We start from the raw sequence: 19,967 nt of genomic DNA, 5'->3' as shown, positions 1-19,967 counted from the left end.
CCCCTGCCACACAGCCATCTACATCTGCATGCACACAATTCCGACGCCTTCTGACAAATGATGTTTACGTTCGGAATCCAGCTGTCAAGGGAGAACAGCTGCTGTCAGGTGCTTAAGGGCACCTCGAAGGAGTGTTTTCAGATTTCAAAAAAACGTGTGAGCCCACACTGTTTCAACTGCTTCCCCGTGGAAGTTGCAGACTGAAGCTTCTTTGTTCCTGCTGAATGACTCATGAATGCCCTTTAAAAGAGAACGAAACAGACATGTTTTGATGGGGAAAATACATAAAGAATGCAGTGCATTTTTCCAAACAGCAGTCAGACCATCTAATTTAGGCCAATAAGGGCAAACTCGCCTGCGTTCTCAGGCTGACCTTCCCAGCGAGGGCCTTGTCCTGGCCCTGGGCTCCTGGGTGAGGGCCGCACTGACCAAGGCAGGAAGGGTAAGGCCAGCTTTCCCAAGGTTGTTAGTCTTCCTGGGGTTCCATTTGAAAAGAGGCTTCCTGTTCTTCTAGAAGGTTGTTTTTCTTCACTGGGTAAATCATTTCCAGTAGCAGTGGGATGTAATAATTGTAAGAAGATAGTGCGTTTAGATAGCACTTACTGTGTGCTAAACATGGTCCATGTGCAGTAATTCCTTTAATCCTCATAGTATTCCCAATGAATCACTGAGGCACAGAGATAGTAAGTCAGTCACCCAGGGTCACACAGCTAGTAAGTGGCACAGCTGGGGTACAAACCAGGTGGTGTAGCTACAGAGTCTGGGCTCTGTGTGGTGGAAGGAGCACTTCCCGTGGAGTCAGGAAACCCGGGTTTGAATCTGGGCTCTACCCTTTACAATCCGTGCACTCTGAGCCTTGGTTTCCTACTCTGCAATTTGAGGTTAAAGCCAGCTCGCATTGTTAGAGGATTAGCCGTTGGAGTAGGCCCTCAGCTAAGGTAAGCCGCGCCTGAACGCCGGGTGAGCACAGCACATCCTCGAGGGGCCTTACCCCACTCCCTCCGGTTTTGGGAAGCCCTTCTATTCTGCAATGCTGGGTGGAGTAGCAGAAAAAGGCAGGCGAGGGTCCAATGGGCCTTTAGGACACAGTGACTTATTGATGTGAATGGTCTGGATTGATGCTGGTAGTGCCCCGCCAACACACACACAATATAAACAGATGCATGGGCTCCTAATACACACACTCACACAACAAACACAATGTGCTCCTAATATACACACACTCACACAACAAACAACTAACCAACCGGAACCCACCAGCGCTGAGCTGCAGTGCCCGTTAGCTGCGTAAAGAAACCCCTGGAGGGTTTACTGTTAACATCAGTCTTGTGGTGATCTGGCTGCCTTGGCTTGTAACCCCAGGGCCTAGCTCTGGGTCCTGGGATACACACATTTCCAGGGAATGTGGCTGGTTTACATCAACTCTGGATCACTTCTCTTCCCATTGGGGAAATCCCATGTTGTTGATAAAGGGAAGCAACTATGAAATCACAGCAGTGAAAGACATAGGAAGCGCCCTCTGGTGCAGGGCCCTGATTTCTGGCACGCGCGGGTGTATGTCATCCAGGGCCACCTGCACCCTGATGTTCTTCTTAACAGGAAGGAAATATTTTCACCTGGGTGGGGGAGGGGGCGTTACCTGAAAGTGGTTCTCTCCCTGGTAGAAGCTCCTCACTGATTCTACCTCCTGCATGGCATTTTCGGGCACCTCCCTCCACCCCTACCCCCAGGTTGAGAGCTTCTGCCCTTTAGACCTTAACACCCACTGGGGGTTTACCCAGTGAAGCTGCTCTAAATGGAGCTGCCCAGTTGAGACCAATGTCCAGGGATTGCATGAAAATCCAGGCTCAAGATTTGCATCAAGCACCTATCAGTTACCCCCAACCTCTCTACTTCCTCAGCTTCAGTGCCCACCTCCCAGATCTTGCCTCATGCACCCTGGGGTGCGACAGGCCACTGTGAACCCACCGGTTCAATTGATCCTGTTCTTGATGTTTAGACTTTCTAGTTATATAAGCCAATAAAGTCCCCTTTTTATGCTTATTTAGTATTGAGTTTTTATTTCTTTTTTTGTTTGCTTTTTGGGGTTTTTGTTTTTGTTTTTAAAGATTGGCACCTGTGCTAACATCTGTTGCCAATCTTTTTTTTTTCTTCTCCCCAAAGCCCCCCAGTAAATAGTTGCATATTCTAGTTGAGTGCCTCTGGTTGTGCTATGTGAGACGCCACCTCAACATGGCCTGATGAGTAGTGCCATGTCTGCGCCTAGGATCCCAACCGGCAAAACCCTGGGCCGCCGAAGAAAAGCACACAAACCCAACCACTCAGCCACAGGCCGGCCCATGGTGTGTTTTTTTGGTGAGGAAGATTGTCCCTGAGCTAACATCTAGGCCAGTCTTCCTCTGTGTTGTATGTGTGACACCAGCTCGGCGTGGCTTGATGAGCAGTGCAGGTCTACGCCCAGAATCCGAACCTGCAAACCCCCGGCTGCAGAAGCAGAGCGTGAACTTAACCACTACACCACCAGGCTGACCCCGGTATTGGGTTTTTAATCTCTCAAAACGTACAGAGCCCTGACTAATACAGAAATATTTTATAAAGTGCATTGAATGCCAGACTAAGCAGTTGGAACACTGACTTGATGGGGAGAGGGAGCCTTCGAAAGTTTTTGAGTGAACAAGCAGCATCCTCTTGTTTATGCTATCACTCAAGAAACATTTGATGCTGGGGTGTACCCTGTGCTGGATCCATGGTAAACTCAACAATATGATCCTGCCCTGAGGAACGTACTGTTCACTTGACTCATGTTTGACGGCGGAGCGTCTGTGAAACACTGTGGGAAGTGCTTGTCAACATGAGGCACTGAGTTCATGATGGTGGCACAGTGGTGCTGTTTGAAGGTCGAACTGGTCTGTACCAGGGTGCAGGAGTTCCAGACAGACCGGACTGAGGTCAGGATGCCATTTAGGGGCTGCTGCAAGAGCCGGGCTGTCAGCTGGAGGGACTCGAGCTACAGCAGGGACAACAGGACGGGAAAGAAGGGGAACCTTGAAACCAACAGACCAGGAAGGAAGATTGAGGGTGAGCAGAGGGACTGGACGTGGGCGCAGAAGAGGAGAAGTAGAGACGAGTTTGAGGACAGCTGGATGGCAATGCCACAAAGAGCAGGAATGTCAGGGGAAGTTGGTTTAAGGGGGTGGTGAGGAAGATGTGAGTTCAGGCTTAGACGTGTGGAGTTTGAACATTTGTTCAAAAAGCAGTGAGAAATGCCACTGTGTGTTCTCAAGGTCAAGAAGACCTGGATTTGAGTCCCAGCTCTGCTCTGTCTTCACTCTGAGCCACTGAGTGTAATATTTAACCTCTCTGAGTTTCAGAGGGCTAATAGCGCCCTCCTTACTTGCCTACCTCACAGCGAGATGAAGTGACATGATGTTAACTGTATCATGCCATATACAGGTTGGTTATTAGTGTTATTACAAAAATTCATAAACTGTGAAAGAGCGTTAAAAAGCTCTGTATGAACATAAATCATTCTTAACTCTTTGGATTAGAACCTTGGGCCCATCAAGTATTCCCTGGATAACTATAAAGACAAAGACAATAGGGATTTGGGGCCTAAATGATGAAAATAATGACTTCACGTCTCAGTTTGACCCCTGCATTGGGATGAAAGCTTGAATACACATTTTCCCTCCCAGCCACCAAACTGCACTCCCAAGGCAGAGCCTGTCACTAATGAAAGAGAGTGGTGTGGACTCAGGCATTTGAAAACTTCATCTGTCACAACGAACAGAAGTCAATTATCTCACCCCAGAAATCGCTTCCCTGGATGATAGATGGAAGCTATTAGCAGGTCCTTGGCAAAGACCTTGGCAGGCTCTGAGCTGCCTCCCTGGCTGAGCCGTCCTACAGAAGGGGGCTGACCCTCCCTGGGGGCCCAGGTCCAGGACCAGCCTGCCCCTTGGGGTGGGAGCTTCCCAAGGTCATGTGGGCCCAAAATGGCTTTGCTGCAAGTCCACAAAGCCACCTCTGGGCCCTGTATCAGGGTATTTTCTCTACTTTGTGACCTGCTAAGTGATCTGGGCTCGGGACGGAACAGTTAAAACCCAAAGCTTCACTAGCAGGGGAGGAACAAGGGACCGAATATCTATCTCCCTGGCACCAGCCATGAGTGTGTTTCTCTGCTGGTCCCTTCTCCGCCCAGCACCTCGGAACACATGTGATATCTCAGGGCTGGAACAGGGACGCCAGGCCCACTGTAGATCATGCACCTTTTCAATCAGTTCAGAAAAGCAGCCATTGATATTTAGACTCCATTTAACTGACCTGTGATTGTCCATGAAGACACGCTTTCCTCGCTGTCGTGTGACCAGAAATGTGCGAGGAAAGGAGGCGGGCTGGGTGCACAGCTTCTTCCCCCAGAGAAGCAACAGTTCTGGTGGCCCGATCCCCATTCCTGGCAGGGGACATGGGGGACAACTTGGTGAGGAGGACTCAGAAGTGCCTTCCCTGAGGGTATGTACCCTGGGTGTATTCTGGAATGTTCCTCTGGTGGATAAACAGAAGACGGCGGGCTGCTCTCCCTTCTGATTCACAAGGTTTGGGTGTTTCCTTTTATGGCAGGGAAGGTGCGATTTGGAGTTGGTTTAGTCTGAATGACATGCTACATGTTCCTAGAAACTTAAAGGGACGATTACTTTAGTGCTGGTGCTCCCATCTCCCTGTCGGGGTGGCAGGCGAGGTGCTCCCTGCTGCACTGGGTCCCTGGAGTCGGACTTAGAGAAGCTGGTTCAGGGAAAGGCCCCCGGTTCAGCGGGAGAGCATGGGCCCGGGAGCCAGGCAAACCCAGGCTCATAGTCCCAGCTGTGCCCCCCACTAACTGGGGGACATTCGAAATTACTGAGCCAGTCTCCTCATCTGTAACACAAAGTCAAAGATCCTCCCTTAGGGAATATAGAATCAGTAAATTGAACAAAGTCCAGCATCCTAAGAGTGCGAGGTTATTACTTCTTATGAGAACTATCAATTGTAAAAGGTTATTTACGATGAAGGGATAATCATCAGGATCTATCTGATGATTATTTAGTTCACATGTTAAACCCCATTCAATGGATGGCATTGAAATAAAACCTAAAGAGATCCTGCTTGAGAAATATTTTTGAAAGCACAAGAAATTTGAATTGCAGGGGGACTAACGCCACGGATATTAAATACACCGGACACTAAAATATAACTATTGCTTCCACGTTAGAAATATTACCATAATTGGTTTCACGTAAAACAGATACTTAAAGGCGAGCGATCGTTTCCCGTGGGAGCCCTGGAAGAGACATCAGATGAGTTCTTTAATTGAACATGTCTTGGAAGAGGCAGAACAGCGTGAACCTCAGTGCTTCATCACAAACTCGAGTGCTCTGGCCACAGTTCATTTTGCACACTCACTCCGCCCCAGCACAAGGTATGGAGTCCCTGTGGCACGAACTGGCATGATAACTGATATGCTGTAAAACCCCAAAGAGTTAGGAATAGCCAGCAACCTGCCTCACTGATTGCTGCCAAAGCATGTACTTCACATTTTATTGCCTAAGAAAATAAAATCAAACATCAGTTTGGCTCCTCTATGCTCTCCTACCTTGTGCATGCTTGTGTTGTGTGTGGCTACTTGTCTGCCTCTGAAATTGCTGGCCACTGGGGCAGCGGCCATGGCTTTTTATATGCTTCCTCATGGGCCTGTGCCAAGAGAGAGCCTTGCGTAATTAAATCTTGGTGCCCGCCCATCGCTTCATTTTTACCGCCTCCTGACGTTTGCGTCCTTCTAAGAATTAAAGTTCCAGAGCAGCTTTTAGAACCACTGTGGCAGGACTGTAGAGAGGGGATCTCAGCCCCTTTCCTGCATATCCAAATCCTACCAAGTCCAGTTCTAATGCCACCTCCTCCAGGAAGCCATCTCATAACTTGGCAGTCAGAAATGGTCTCTCCCTCCTCTTGTCTCCTAGACTGTTGTGGACACCTCTTTTGAGGCCACTAGTCACATTCTACTGCAGATCATGGGCATTTATATGTTTTGTCTCCCCTAGTAGCATTTAAGTCCCTGGAGGGAGACAGCCCAGGCTGGAGTCCCAGTTCCATTGTGTCCTAAATGTGCTGCTCTAAGCCCTGGACTTAACCTTTCTCATTTAGTTTATAAGCTGTGCAATGGGAATGACAATACCTGCCTATCGAGGGCTTTGTAAGGATACGACATGTGTAAAGTAAATGGCAAATTGCTGGCCCTAAAAGGATGCTCCATAAATATGTTGAGTGAATGAATAAAAGATTGAATGAATGAATGAATGAATCTGAGTTTTCACCAATTTGTACAGGGAAACAAAAACAACTTGTAGCCTTAGCAAAGGCATTTACTGCTTGTGAGATTCCGGAGTCCTGGTCCCCATTGCGGGGCGGGTGATACAAATCAAACGCTTCTGCCTTGGCTGATGTTAAGACCCTGTCCAAAAAAGCAAGTTCATCCTTCCCCAAGTCGGTTAATCCTAACTGAACACTGCTAGAAGCTGCATACAAATAGTGAACAGTCAGCCAAACCAAGTTCCTAACACTTGCACTAAAGACACACTCCTTCTAGTTTATCAAGCCCACACAGAGCTGTTTGTGTGGTAGGAAAAGATATCTTTCCTCAAGACATTACTGCCATCTGCTCCCCACTCAGAGCCTAATAAAGATGCAGCTTGATGGTGACTGCGAGGAAGGGGGCCCCAAGTTGTGTATGCACTGTGCCACCTACCTTGTGCCCATTCAGTGAACCCAATTTTTTTTTTTTTTGAGGAAGATTAGCCCTAAGCTAACATCTGCTGCCAATCTTCCTCTTTTTTTTCTCCCTGAGGAAGACTGGCCCTGAGCCAGCATCAGTTCCCATTTTCCTCTACTTTCTATGTGGGACACCTGCCACAGCATGGCTTGACAAGTGGTGAGTAGGTCCACATCTAGGATGCAAACCGTCGAGCCCCAGGGCCGCTGAAGCAGAACACGCAACCTTAACCGCTGTGCCACTGGGCTGGCTCCCAGTGAAGCCAATTTTAAATTTAGACTTTCTGACCAGGTCTTTGCCCACACTTAGGTACAAAGTCAGGGGCTTCCACATCACAGAAGATTGGGAGGATGTTTTCGAGTTCTCCTTTCCTTCAGGAGCTTGTTTTCTGCAATGTACTGTGTGTGAAACAGAAAAGCCTTCAGGGACTGGCATCCCCTGTGAGGCTTCTGAGTCTAGGACAAATGGGACCCCACCAGTGGAGAGAAAAAGACATGATATAGAGGGAGTCACAGAGGTCTTGAATCTCAACTTTTCTGTATTTTTTGCCCCTGGAGTGAATTCACCCATTCAAAGAACATGTTTAAAGCGACTCCTAAGTGCCAGGCCTCAGGGACAGAAAGCTGAAAGGAACACAGGCTGATTCCCTTATAACTCACAGCCTAGTCATGGGGGCTGACATGTGGTGTGAAAAATACTATAACAGAATGATGAGCGATATGCTGTGGGAGCAAAGATGGAGACGTGCCCAACTCAACCCGGGCGGAGGGGGAAGGGCGGTCTCTGAATTTTAAGGATTTTATTTTTATTTTTTCCTTTTTCTCCCTAAAGCCCCAGGTACATAGTTGTATATTCTTCGTTGTGGGTCCTTCTAGTTGTGGCATGTGGGATGCTGCCTCAGCGTGGTTTGATGAGCAGTGTCATGTCCGCGCCCAGGATTTGAACCAACGAAACACTGGGCCGCCTACAGCGGAGCGCGCCAACTTAACCACTCGGCCACGGGGCCAGCCCCCTATTTTAAGGATTTTAAACTGCACTTTGAAAGAGGGAAGGAGCTCACTAAGAAGACGAGCAAAAGGGATCCTCGAGGGATGAGAAGGTTTGTGCTACGGCACAGCCATGCAGAAATGCATAGCAATTTGGGGAGCTATAAATGGTTTCACCCATTCCCCAAACTGCAGCCTGAGAGAACTTTCAAAGATGCAAATCTGCTTAAAATGGTTGTGTGGCTCTCGTTTACCCCGAGGTAAAGTCACAAAGTCTTTAACATGGAATCTTCTAAGCTCTTCCATGACCAGGCTCTTACTCGCCTCTCCAGCATTCTCTCTCCTCATTCACACGGCACACGTTCCTTCACTTGCCTGAAAACACTAAGCTCTCGCACCTTTGAATCTTGCACATATGGTCTCTCACCACCAACTTCCAATTCATATTCATCATTGCTACAAATTCCTTTGGGTCAGGGGCCCTCCCTGCACTCTAGGCTAGGTGACATCCCTCTGCACGTGACCTAGTGTAGTACCCATTGAATCTGATTGTACCTTCTTAAAGTCTCTCCTTGCCCTTAGATTGCCGACTCTAGGGGATCAGGGGTTATGGCTGTCTCGCTCACCACTGGGTTCTCAGAGCCTAGGACAGGATATAAGAGGAACTGTGAATGAATGAATGAATAGGTCAAGTGTAACTGCATCTCTGGATATATGTGAGTTTTGTTGAGAAATTAGGCTGAAAGGTTACACAGTCTAGACTGTGAGGGACCATATATAGCACCTGAGGAATTCAGAATTTTATTCACAGACTATGGGAAGCTATTGAAAGATTTTTAAACAAGTGCCATAACTGGATATGCATTTTTAAAGGATCACTTTTGGAAAGATAGTTCTGGCATCCATGTAAACAGGATGGATTAGAGAGTTGTGTGGGCTGGAGACAAGAGGACTTGTTATGAAGCCACATTCTCCGTGCACAAAAGGGATGAGGGCCTAAATTGAAGAGGGATGAGGTGGAAATTGAGGGAAGGGGGACAACTATGTGCATATTAAACAAGTAGAATCATCAGGATCTGGTGACTGACTAGATCTGTGGGATGAGGAAGGAGAAAGATTTAGGATGGTGCCAAAGTTTCTGTTTGGACAACGAGAGGAAGAAGAGCAAATCAAATTAATAGAAACATGAAGTGAGTTATCTATTTACTTTGGGTTGTCATTCACTGGGGCCTCAGTCAAAGAAAACCATCTTTTCTACTGCTTCTGGTTGGCCTTTCTGAGCAAGGAAGTGAGGGTATCTGTCTTTTGCTCTGCCAAGAGACTCAGACTCAAGAAGTGTGAGAACCGCTTGTTCAGTCTGCAGGCCAGGCGGGCTCTGAGACTCTACTCAACCTCAATGAGTCAGCACCTTTCTATCTGATTCAAAGTCTGTAAGATGTGCTCTTTGCTTCTAAGAGCTCCAGGCTGGACTGCTGGGTCGTTTACGGAGCAGGATACAAAGGAGGCATTGATCAGCTGGCTCTCCTCCCATCAAATCCCTTGGTCATTCCTCTGTTGTGTCCTGTCTCCAGCTTAATGACTCAGATTGACCCACTGTGCCTAACATGCCCTTTCCACAGTTCTCGCCCAGAGGGGGGCCTCCTTGCCACATTCTGGGTGCTGCCAGAGGATCCTGGTGGAGACTGGGAGCCCCGGCCCACAGTTGTTATGCTCAGAGCCTTATGGAAAATTTGAACAGGGCCTGAGCAAATGGCACAGCTCACTTCTTGGCATCTGTAAGTGGGACTCACCAAATTGCGATGCAGAGTCGGCGAGTGAGGTCAGCGTTGGCTGAGAACCTCAAACGGAGGGGGAGCTGAGGAGAGGAAGGAAGGGGACACAGGAGCACATGTGACCAGGGTGTAACCCTGGTTTAAAAACAACAGAAAAAGAAAACTTTGGAGGAGAAGTGCCAGACTCCAAATCCAGAGGTCGTCCCCGGCTGCTCATCTGATATCTGACCCCGGGGCCGCCTGAAGCAGTTCACTAAACGCTGCTCCCCACTCGGTTAAAAGACCTTAGAAAACAATTCACAAGCCCTTTTTAAAGAGAGTCTCACATACGGCCTCGCAGACATTGGGCATTCCACAGAACTGGGAAAATGAAGTCTCTGTTTAAAGCCATGACTAGGTCTCTTATATAACTAAGGGTTATTACTTCTGCTTAGAGGCAGGAAATATCCACAGCTCCAGATCCTCCAGGCCAACCCCCAGCTCCCTGGGTGGCTGTTAGACAAGCACAGTCAGGAGGAGTAGGCGCTTTCAGATCCTTTGGGAACATTTTTGCTCTCAGATCATAACTTTGTAAGTGGTTCCCCAGAGAGCTGAAAGAGTTAATAGTCTCTGGAAGGGGGATTGTTCACCTATAAACTCACCCACCTCTAGAATTTGCCCCGACACTTGTAAAGAAATCCAACAGTCTTGGTTTTGAGTTTCTCCTCTAAAATGTTAGATAAAGCTCCCCAAACTTGCTTTATCTAAAGTCTCCTGGAGCACGTATTAAAAATCCACATTTCCAGGCCGCTCCCCTGAAGACTGATTCAATAGGTCTTCAGGAGGGCCTTCCAAAATCTGGATTTTAAAAAGGGTCCCTGGAAATTCTGATGTTTAGGCAAGTATCAGCAATGCTTTCTAGCCATGGGGCACTGGTGGGGGGCGTGAACCAGCCCACAGTCATTCCCACCACACCCCCAACAGGTAAGCAGTGACCACAATGGGGAGGAGACCATGCTGGCTGGGTGACCGCAGGGACCTGGTAAGAGGAGAAGGCGTGTTGGGCATGGGGATAGCAGGGAAGAATCGTCCAGGGGAAGGAAAGAAGCGCCTAGAACAGGGCTGAGAGGTGCAGGATTTTGCCAACCATTCTGCATTTCCTCAAAGTTCATGAGAAGATCATCCCGGAGTAAGATGTTCTAAATAAGGCCGCTGCTCCGATTATGAGTCATAACCATAGAATTGTTTGGACAGGACCTGTTTGGGGCTTAGTGACAGGATGAAATAAATTAGAGAGTTAGGATAAAACGTAATTGTCGGGGAGGCTTTATCAACACTTGATACTCAGATCTTATGGCACCACGTCATAGGTACTCCAGTGCGGCTCAGGATGTGTTTCCCTGTGACCTTGAGCTCCTGTTCTGCCGACTGAAGAACACCTCCCCGAAGGGCCTTTGTTGGGTTCTGTGCGTGAACCCGGTGCCTCTGCAGACACCATTTCATCTTCATCTCTGGATTCCCAGAGTCTAGCACAGGCCCAGGCACAAGGTCCATCACCTGTGAATGCTGCCAAATCGCTCTGAATGGCATCCCTTCATACTATTTGACCTTAGGGCTCCTGGCATGGTAACTGAGATGTCCAACTCACTTTCAGAGGAATATTTAATTCTAATTTTCTCATTAAAGCATCAGGAAATGCTTAGACCTCTGGCAGGGATGGCTGTCTACACTCACTTCATTTCAGTGGCTTATTCTCAAGGCATCTTTTTTCATTCAATCCACCCTTCAGACACTTGCTGTCTCAGGCCCATCCCTTCAAATGGATGAGCTGGAAAACCCTCCTGGATATAGATTTAATAACCCAACTGCCCGGATGCTCAAATGCCCCACTGCCGTACAGCGCGAGCTCCTTCCTGAGGGGCCTGCTCTCTCTCTCTCTCCAACTCAGCAACAAGCTCTTCAGTCCCAGCTGGAATGTGTCAATGAAATACTGAGCGGCGTGAGCTTTCTCTGACAGCTTCAATTATCAGCTCAAGGAATAAAAACAAAAGTCGGGGAAGAGATGTCAGAGGCAGAAAAGCAGCACAGAGTTGGGTCCTCCTATGGCATGAATAATGTGACAGAATATGTTTTTCCTCTAAGTCTTTGCTCCATTTTGGGAGTGTGCCTCCTGAGAGGCATTAAAAAGGTCTTATTTGACCATTAAAAAAAAGCACAAATGACCCAAAGAAAGACTTATCTGTAATAGAATCACGCTATGTTTTTAAGGGGGGGATATAAGATGTATGATTAATAATAGCTTTTATTAAGCAATTACTACATGCCAGGTATTTTTACCTAGATAATCTCCAATGCTTGTAACAACCCTGCTAGCTATGTGGTAGTAACTCCCTCCCCGCATCCCCATCTTTCCAGGGAAGAAGCTAAGACTCCAACAGCAGCTTGCTCAGGGAACAGTTAGAAGGCTACAGAGCTAAGATTTGAACTTTGGACTCCAGACCCTAGATGTCACACTTTTTTTTTTAGCCTTGAAGACTTTTTATGACACCGATTCATGGGTTCTTTTGGTAACAGCTTTATTGAGATATAGTTCACATGCTAAACAATTCAGTTGTTTAAAGTGCACAATTCAATAATTTTTATCCTGTTCACAGAGTTGTGCAACCATCACCACAATCAATTTTAGAACATTTTCATCACCCAAAAAAGAAACCCTGTATCCTTTAACTGTCATCCCCTATTTCCCCATCCCCTCCCTAGCCCTAAGCAACTGTAACCTGCTTTCTGTCTTTGTAGATTTGCATTTTCTGGACATTTCATACAAATGGAATCATACAATATGTGGCCCTTTGTGTCCAGCTTCTTTCACTTAGAACAATGTTTTCAAGGTTCATCCACACGTTGTAACCTGTGTAAGTACTTCATTCCTTTTTTTTTTTTTTTGGCTTTTTCTCCCAAAACTCCCCCAGTACATAGTTGTATATTTTAGTTGTGGGTCTTTCTAGCTGTGGCATGTGGGACGCCACCTCAGCATGGCCTGATGAGCGATGTCAAGTCTGCGCCCAGGATTCGAACCAGCAAAACCCTGGGCCGTCGAAGCGGAACGTGCAAACTTAACCACTCAGCCATGGGGCCGGCCCCTACTTCATTCCTTTTTATGTCTGAATAATATTCTGCTGTTTTATGGATTAAATTATGTTCTCCTAAAATTCATATGTTAAAATCCTAAGTCTTAACACCTCAGAATGTGACTTTATTTGGAAATACAGTCATGCATTGCTTAACAACAAGGATACACTCTGAAAAATGCGTCGTTAGGCGTTTTCAATGTTGTGCGAACATCATACAGCGTACTCACACAAACATAGATGGTATAGCCTACTACACACCTAGGCCATATGGTACTAATCTTATGGGACCATTGTAGTATATGTGGTGCATTGTTGACTAAAACGTCATTATACGGTGCATGACTAGGATAATTGCAGATGAAATTAGTTAAGCTGAGGTAATACTGGAGGGACCTACCTACTCCAGATGTCCAATTCTACCTGCTCCTATGTCCTTATAAAAAGGGGAAATTTGGACACAGAGACATGCACACAGGATGAACATGAAGAGAGAGATGAGAGTGATGCTTCTACATGCCAAGGAATGCCAAAGATGGCCAGCAATCCACCAGAAGCTAGGAGAGAGGCAGAGAACAGATTCTCCCTCACAGCCTTCAGAAGCTACCAATCCTGCCAAAACCTTCATCTGGGCCTTCTAGCCTCCAGAAGTGAGTGACAATAAACTTCTGGGTAAGCCACCCAGTTTGTGGTTGTTATGGCAGCCCTCACAAACGAAAATGCATTGTATGAGTATACCTCATTTTGTTTACTCATTCATCAGTTGTTGGACATTTGAGTTGTTTCCACTTTTTGCCTATTATGAATAATGGTGCTATAAACATTTGTGAACAAGTTTTTGTGTGGACACGTGCTCTCATTTCTCTTGGGTATATACCCAGGAGTGGAGTTGCTGGGTCATCTGGTAACTCGATGTTTAAACTCTTGAGGAACTGCCAGCCTGTTTTCCTAAGCGGTTGCACCATTTCACTTCCCCACCGTCCGTATACGAGGATTCCACTTTCTCCACATCCTCATCAACACTTGTTATTGTCTGTCTCTTTGATTATAGCCATCCTAGTGGGTTTGAAGTGGTATCACACTGTGATTTGACTTGCATTTCTCTGTTGACTAATGATGTTGAGCATCTTTTCATGTGCTTATTGGCCATTTGTATATTTTCTTTGGAGAAACGTCTATCCAAATCCTTTGCCCACTTTTTCATTGGGTTGTCTTTTTATTATTGAATTGTAAGAATTCCTTATGTATTCTAGATACAAGTCCCTTATCAGATATCTTTGCAAATATTTCCCCACAATCTGTGGGTTTTCTTCACTTTCTTGATGTGTCCTTTGAAGCACAAAGTTTTTAATTTTGGTGAAATCCAATTCTCTATCGATAATTAGTGTTTTATTCGCCCGCATTGCCCTCTACAATCATTTTCCCAAAAGCATCCAAAGTGATCTTTTTCAAGTGTAAAGCAAACCCTGCCAGGCCTCTGTGTGCAGGAAGATCATGAAGATTATGAGGCCCTGAGGATCTGACCGGGTCCAACTTTTCAGCATCATCTTACATCAGCTCTCTCTTGCTCACAATATTCCAGCTGCTCTGACCTTCTTTCTCTAGTTGTCTACCCAGTTCTAGCTTCAGGGACTTTGTATTCACTGCTTCTTTGTACTGTGCTCCTGATTTATGCTCAGCTGCCCCTTCTCTTCATTCTGGACTCAGCTCAAATGTTACTTCCTCCAAGAAGTCTTTCTTGATTGCCCTCTCGAATGTAGCTACTCCTCATCCACCTCAGATATTCTTTTTTTTTTTAATTTTTTTGAGGAAGATTAGCCCTGAGCTAACATCTGCTGCCAATCCTCCTCTTTTTGCTGAGGAAGACTGGCCCTGAGCTCACATCCGTGCGCATCTTCCTCTACTTTATATGTGGGATGCCTACCACAGCATGGTGTGCCAAGTTGTGCCATGCCCGCACACGGGATCCTAGAATCTAAGTTTAAGAACAGCAGTGACCTCTTCTGGGTGTTCACTGCTACATCCTACTTTTGGGGACAGTGCTTGGCATATAGTAGGTCATTAGTAATATTAGTTAAATGACTGAGCAATGGAGTTCGGCAGCGACTAGACGGAATGACTTCTAGCATGGCACTTCAGAAGTGAAAGACACCTTTGTAAATCTCAGCACGGGAAAGAACCTCAACCCTTTAAGTTTTATCCTATCCTGTTAGTATAGTGTAGTTTAGATAAACTGGAATATTGGGCTTCTGACAGGATGGGAAAGCCAAGTCCCGGCTTGTGTTGTATCCTTATATATGCTTGAAAAATGCTTCTCAAATTTTAAAATTCTAACAAATTACCCAGCAGTCCTGGTAAAGTGAAGACTCTGATTCAGAAGGTCCAGGATTCTGCACTTCTACCAAGCTCACAGGTGATCCTGATGCTGCTGCTCTGGGGGCCACACCTTGAGTAGCAAGAGTTGAGAGGACAAGAGCATCTTAGTTCCCATCTGATCATGTTGATGCGGGCTCAGCAAGCTGAGGAGTGGAGAGAAAGATTTCTTGGACTCTCAAGTTCTGGTAGTAGTGCTCCTTTATTCAGAGAATAGCATGGAGTAGCATGCGGACAGGACCCATGGGCAGTAAGAGCTGCAATGTGTTGAGGGTTAGAGCTAAATTTATAAGGCATAGGTATGTGAGTTATTTCTTTACAAGACAAAGGAAGGATCATGAAAAAAATTGTTAAAATGGTATCAGTCTAGGTGGGGTCTGGTTATTGGGTGGTCCTATAACTTTGGATAAAAATCAGGTCAGATCTGGGGCCGGCCTGGTGGCACAGCAGTTAAGTGCGCATGTTCTGTTTTGGCAGCCCGGGGTTTGCCAGTTCGGATCCTGGGTGTGGACATGGCACCACTTGGCAAGCCAGGCTGTGGCAGGCATCCCGCATATAAAGTAGAGGAAGATGGGCATGGATGTTAGCTCAAGGCCAGTCTTCCTCAGCAAAAAGAGGAGGATTGGCAGCAGATGTTAGCCCCGGGGTAATCTTCCTCAAAAAAAAAAAAAAACTAAAATACAATAAAATTAAGGTTGTTTAAAAAAAAAAATCAAGTCAGATCAGGTCAGGACGTCCTATGCTTCCTGAAGGATGATATAGATCGGTATGTAGGGCAGGATACTTTGGACTTCTCTCCTTGGGGCAGGGGCAGCCTTGATCCTCATCGATGTCACACCACCACCACCTGGAAACTAGCAGTTCGGTAAGGCTTCCGATATCAAGGGAGAAAGACTGCACATTTCAGTTTCTAAAGTTCATCAGACAAACCCCCCAATCCCCACCCGATCCAATGCTTGACTTCCCTCTACAAACGTATCTTTAACAGAATACTTGAACTGACAGAGAAGGCCCCATTGTGGGAAAAGCCCACTGTGCCTTAGCATCTCCCAAACCTATGGATTTTCCTTATATTGAATTGATATGCTTCCGCTCACTTTGTATGCTGAAAAAGCAGCGCCTCCATGTGATTGAATTCTATTAACATTTATTGAGTACCTACTGTGTGCCTGCCCTGTTTTGGAACCAGAGGTACAAAGATGAATAAAACATAGCCCTCTCTTCCCCAGGAGCCTAGTCTAGTGATGGCAGTGAGATGAGAAAACAAATGCTCTAGTCATGATATAATGTGAAAATTTCTGTAATGGAAGCGTCAAGGCTTCGGGAGAGCTGAAGCATTTTATTTCCAGAGTGAAATTGGTTCTTATCAGTTCAATGAAATGAGTGCTCCCATCTTGTCTGACTCATTATTTGGCTAACGCAACTGCTTCACACGCCAATGAGAATAGAGAGGGTGGTGGTGAGCACAGGAGGGAGGAAGGGCGGGACAGGCCTCTGACAGGGTATTCAGATGTGGAGACAGGCAGTGCATTCCATCTCCTAACAAAAGCACTGCAGATTTGTCTAAAGCACTATGGAGGCAGAGAGGGGACGGTTGATTCTGTCTGGAATGTTCAAAAGAGACTTCACGGAGGGGAGGTTTTGGTTTGATCCTGAAAGATGACCCAAGTTTGTCAGATGGACAAGAGGAAGAGGGCTCCAGCTGGAGGGTCTTGCAGTGAGGAAATACTTAATGTTTTGGGTGAACAGCGAGAGTTAGGTGTGGCCTAAGTATTGGTTCAAGCCCCGTGGTGGTGAGTGGCTGGGGATGAGGTTGGAGTGGTGGGGAAGCCTGGGAAAAGCCTTGGGTACCTTGTTAGGACTTGTCCTCTAGGAAACAGAGAATGAGGCAGAGAACTGCATTCATCTCACTTAGCACAAAAGGGCTCTGTCAGTTGGGAAACATGAGAAGTTTAGTACGGTTAGAATGGGGTCAGTAGGGCTGGCCCTGTAGCGCAGTGGTTAAGTTCGCACATTCCCCTTCTCAGTGGCCTGGGGTTCACTGGTTCGGATCCTGGGTGTGGACATGGCACTGCTTGGCACACCATGCTGTGGTAGGCATCCCACATATAAAGTAGAGGAAGATGGGCACGGATGTTAGCTCAGGGCCAGTCTTCCTCAGCAAAAAGAGGAGGATTGGCAGTAGTTAGCTCAGGGCTAATCTTCTTCTGTAAAGAGCCAGAAAGTACTTAAACATTTTAGGTACCTGGACCATTCCGAGTCAGTCGAAACTATTCAACTCTTATCACCACGGATGATATGTAAATGAACGAGTGTGGCTGTGTGCCAATAAAACTTTACAAACACTCAAATTGAGTTTCCTATCACTTTCAGGTGTCACGAAATATTCTTCTTTTGATGTTTTTCAACCATTACAAAAATGTAAAAACCATTCTTAGCTCAAAGGCAGTACAAAATCAGGGTGCAGGCCATCTTTGGCCCCTAGGTCTGAGCGTGGCTAGAAGAAGGTAACAGTCCAGGAAGCGGGGGAAAAAAGCCTGGGACAGATTGTGACTAAAGAGTTTCAACTTTATCCTGTGGCCAATAGGGCCCCACTGGAGGTCATTAGCATAGCATAGCGATAGTGAGTCCAGATGAGGCACAGGTGGAATGCTGTGCCACCTGAGGGCATCCTACAAAACCTCAGAATGGGTCTGTTGATGCAAAATAACCAATAACCATCCCATAGACAAGAGAAATAAGGTGAGTTTACTTGAGCCAGAATGAGAGAATGGGAAGGCCTTAGAAGGCATTCTGGAGAAGCATGGGTTTTAGCACAGTCTTATCTAGAACAAAGAACACACATTAAAGACCCCCAGGATACATTTTCATCAAAGTTTCAAAGAGCTATTCAGTTGCAAATTAGCAGATCAAAAGGACCAAGTCGTCAGGAAAGGGACTAATCTGGGCGTTACCAATAAGACGTCACCAATAGGGCGTAGGCCGGGAAGTCTGCATTCTCATCTTAAGAGAGTGCATTCCTTACTTTAATGGTTAAGCAGATGGACAATTTATGTTCGATAGGCTATAAGTCAGGCTTTTCAGTTCAAGCCAACTCAGTTTTGAACTTGAATAGTTACCCCTTTATACCTCAACATATGAAAATGTCTTGTCAGCTCTAAATCGAGGGGGAACAGAATGATTTAAGAAAATTACTGCAAGCACTCTTTAAAAGCTTTAGCAAAATCTATTTACATACAGAGCGCTAATTAAACTTTTTCTGCTTTTTCATTGAAACAGACCTCACGCTCTGTTGGCACTTGTTTGTGTTATTCAAAGTACCAGAAAACAACAAATGGCATTTTCTTAATGACTCTAAGACGATTTTCATTAACACAAGTTGCCTTTGCAGGTATAGTCCAAGATGTTGAGGTTTCATCCTTCGTGGGCTTTAACCCACAAGCGTGACTCAGAGTGGGACGGTCTAAGCCTCCGCCTCCTGGCAGGCAAGTTACACCTACACCAGGAAGCAGGCTGGTAAATGTTTAACAACCTGCTCTGAAAAAAATGTGTGTGTGTCCCTGCATGCATAAGTTCATTTTAATTTAATTTAATGCTATAAAGGATGTAGAGCACCCAATCTATAAGTAATGACAAATTATACAACATCCTATTGTAAATTCCACAGAGCTAATTGATTCTCACAGAATGCTTTCATGGATTTTTGCTGAACTCTTGTATTCCCAGCCAATGGGTGTTTGAAATTCAACCATGATTTGACAAAATAAGACTACGAATAAATGCTTGATTATTATCCAGTTCAGCAAAGAAGTTCCTCATGTCATTGACAAATGAGTGTAGTTCCGACGTGAATGTTGACAGTTTTGTTTATGTTAATGAATAAGACAAAAGTGAAGCCGTGAAGATGTTTGCTGTAACGTCACTCATCTATCAATGACATAAGCAACCTCTTTGGTGAATCATATGATAGTGTAGGGGACCTGAAATTGGCCACCCCGAGATATGTCTCTTTGGCATCAGGATTATTTGAGGCTGATTGCTTTTGATAAACTGGGACAGGGAAGGAGGCTCTGAGGAATGGAACTTGCCCTTTGTTAGGACACATTTACATTTGTGGGGTAAATCTCTATCTGTAAAGGGTGCCTCCCTCTCTGTACTAGGAAGAAGAAAGGAGATGACCTTCTCTATAGAAACTCTTAATCAATGCCAAAGGCAAGGACTTAAATCTACATTTTATTGTGCTTGTCTGGTAACCTCCTGTAACTGACTTCCCTCCCCCTCCCAACGTTGGCATCTCCTTAAAGATTAAGCATCTTTCTTTAGGCTGGGAACCGATTGCAGCGCTCATCTGTGATCCCCCAGTCCGAGGTAACACACCTGCCACCCCGCGGCATTCACTGAGACAGCAGACCTATCTGCCGTTTCCATCAAGAGCTGTGCTGACACAGCAGCCTCGTGACTATTGTAAAAGGGACATTTCAATCATATGTGAAACACCCTGTTTGGGGGTATATAACCACTGTGTGCACCCCACTTCTTCGGTGCCCTTTCTTCCTTCGGGAAGAAAGGCCCCAGGCCATGGTTCCTCATAAAGCTTTGTTTAATTTTCTCTTGCTATTCTGTCTCATGTGAATTTAATTCGTTCTCCGGCCAGACGAACCCCCATTTGGGAAGAGGAAATGTCTTTCTCCCCTACAATAGTTTGTAAATACTGGAAGAATATTATTTGAAATATTTTCACTATTCATGTTGTAAAGGCTACAGATAGGACACATTTTACATTTAATCTTTTTTTTTTTTTTGCAATGAGATGCCACTGAAAGGTATAAATAAACAGAGTAATAATTTTCTCTATCACTTAATTAAGTTTAGACAATCAACAAAACAATAAATAAGGCCTTAGTTTTTGTCTTTTTTTTTTTTGGGT

This window comes from Equus asinus, chromosome 6, assembly GCF_041296235.1.
Source record: "Equus asinus isolate D_3611 breed Donkey chromosome 6, EquAss-T2T_v2, whole genome shotgun sequence".
Taxonomy (NCBI): Eukaryota; Metazoa; Chordata; class Mammalia; order Perissodactyla; family Equidae; genus Equus; species Equus asinus.
This window is presented reverse-complemented; position numbering follows the sequence as displayed.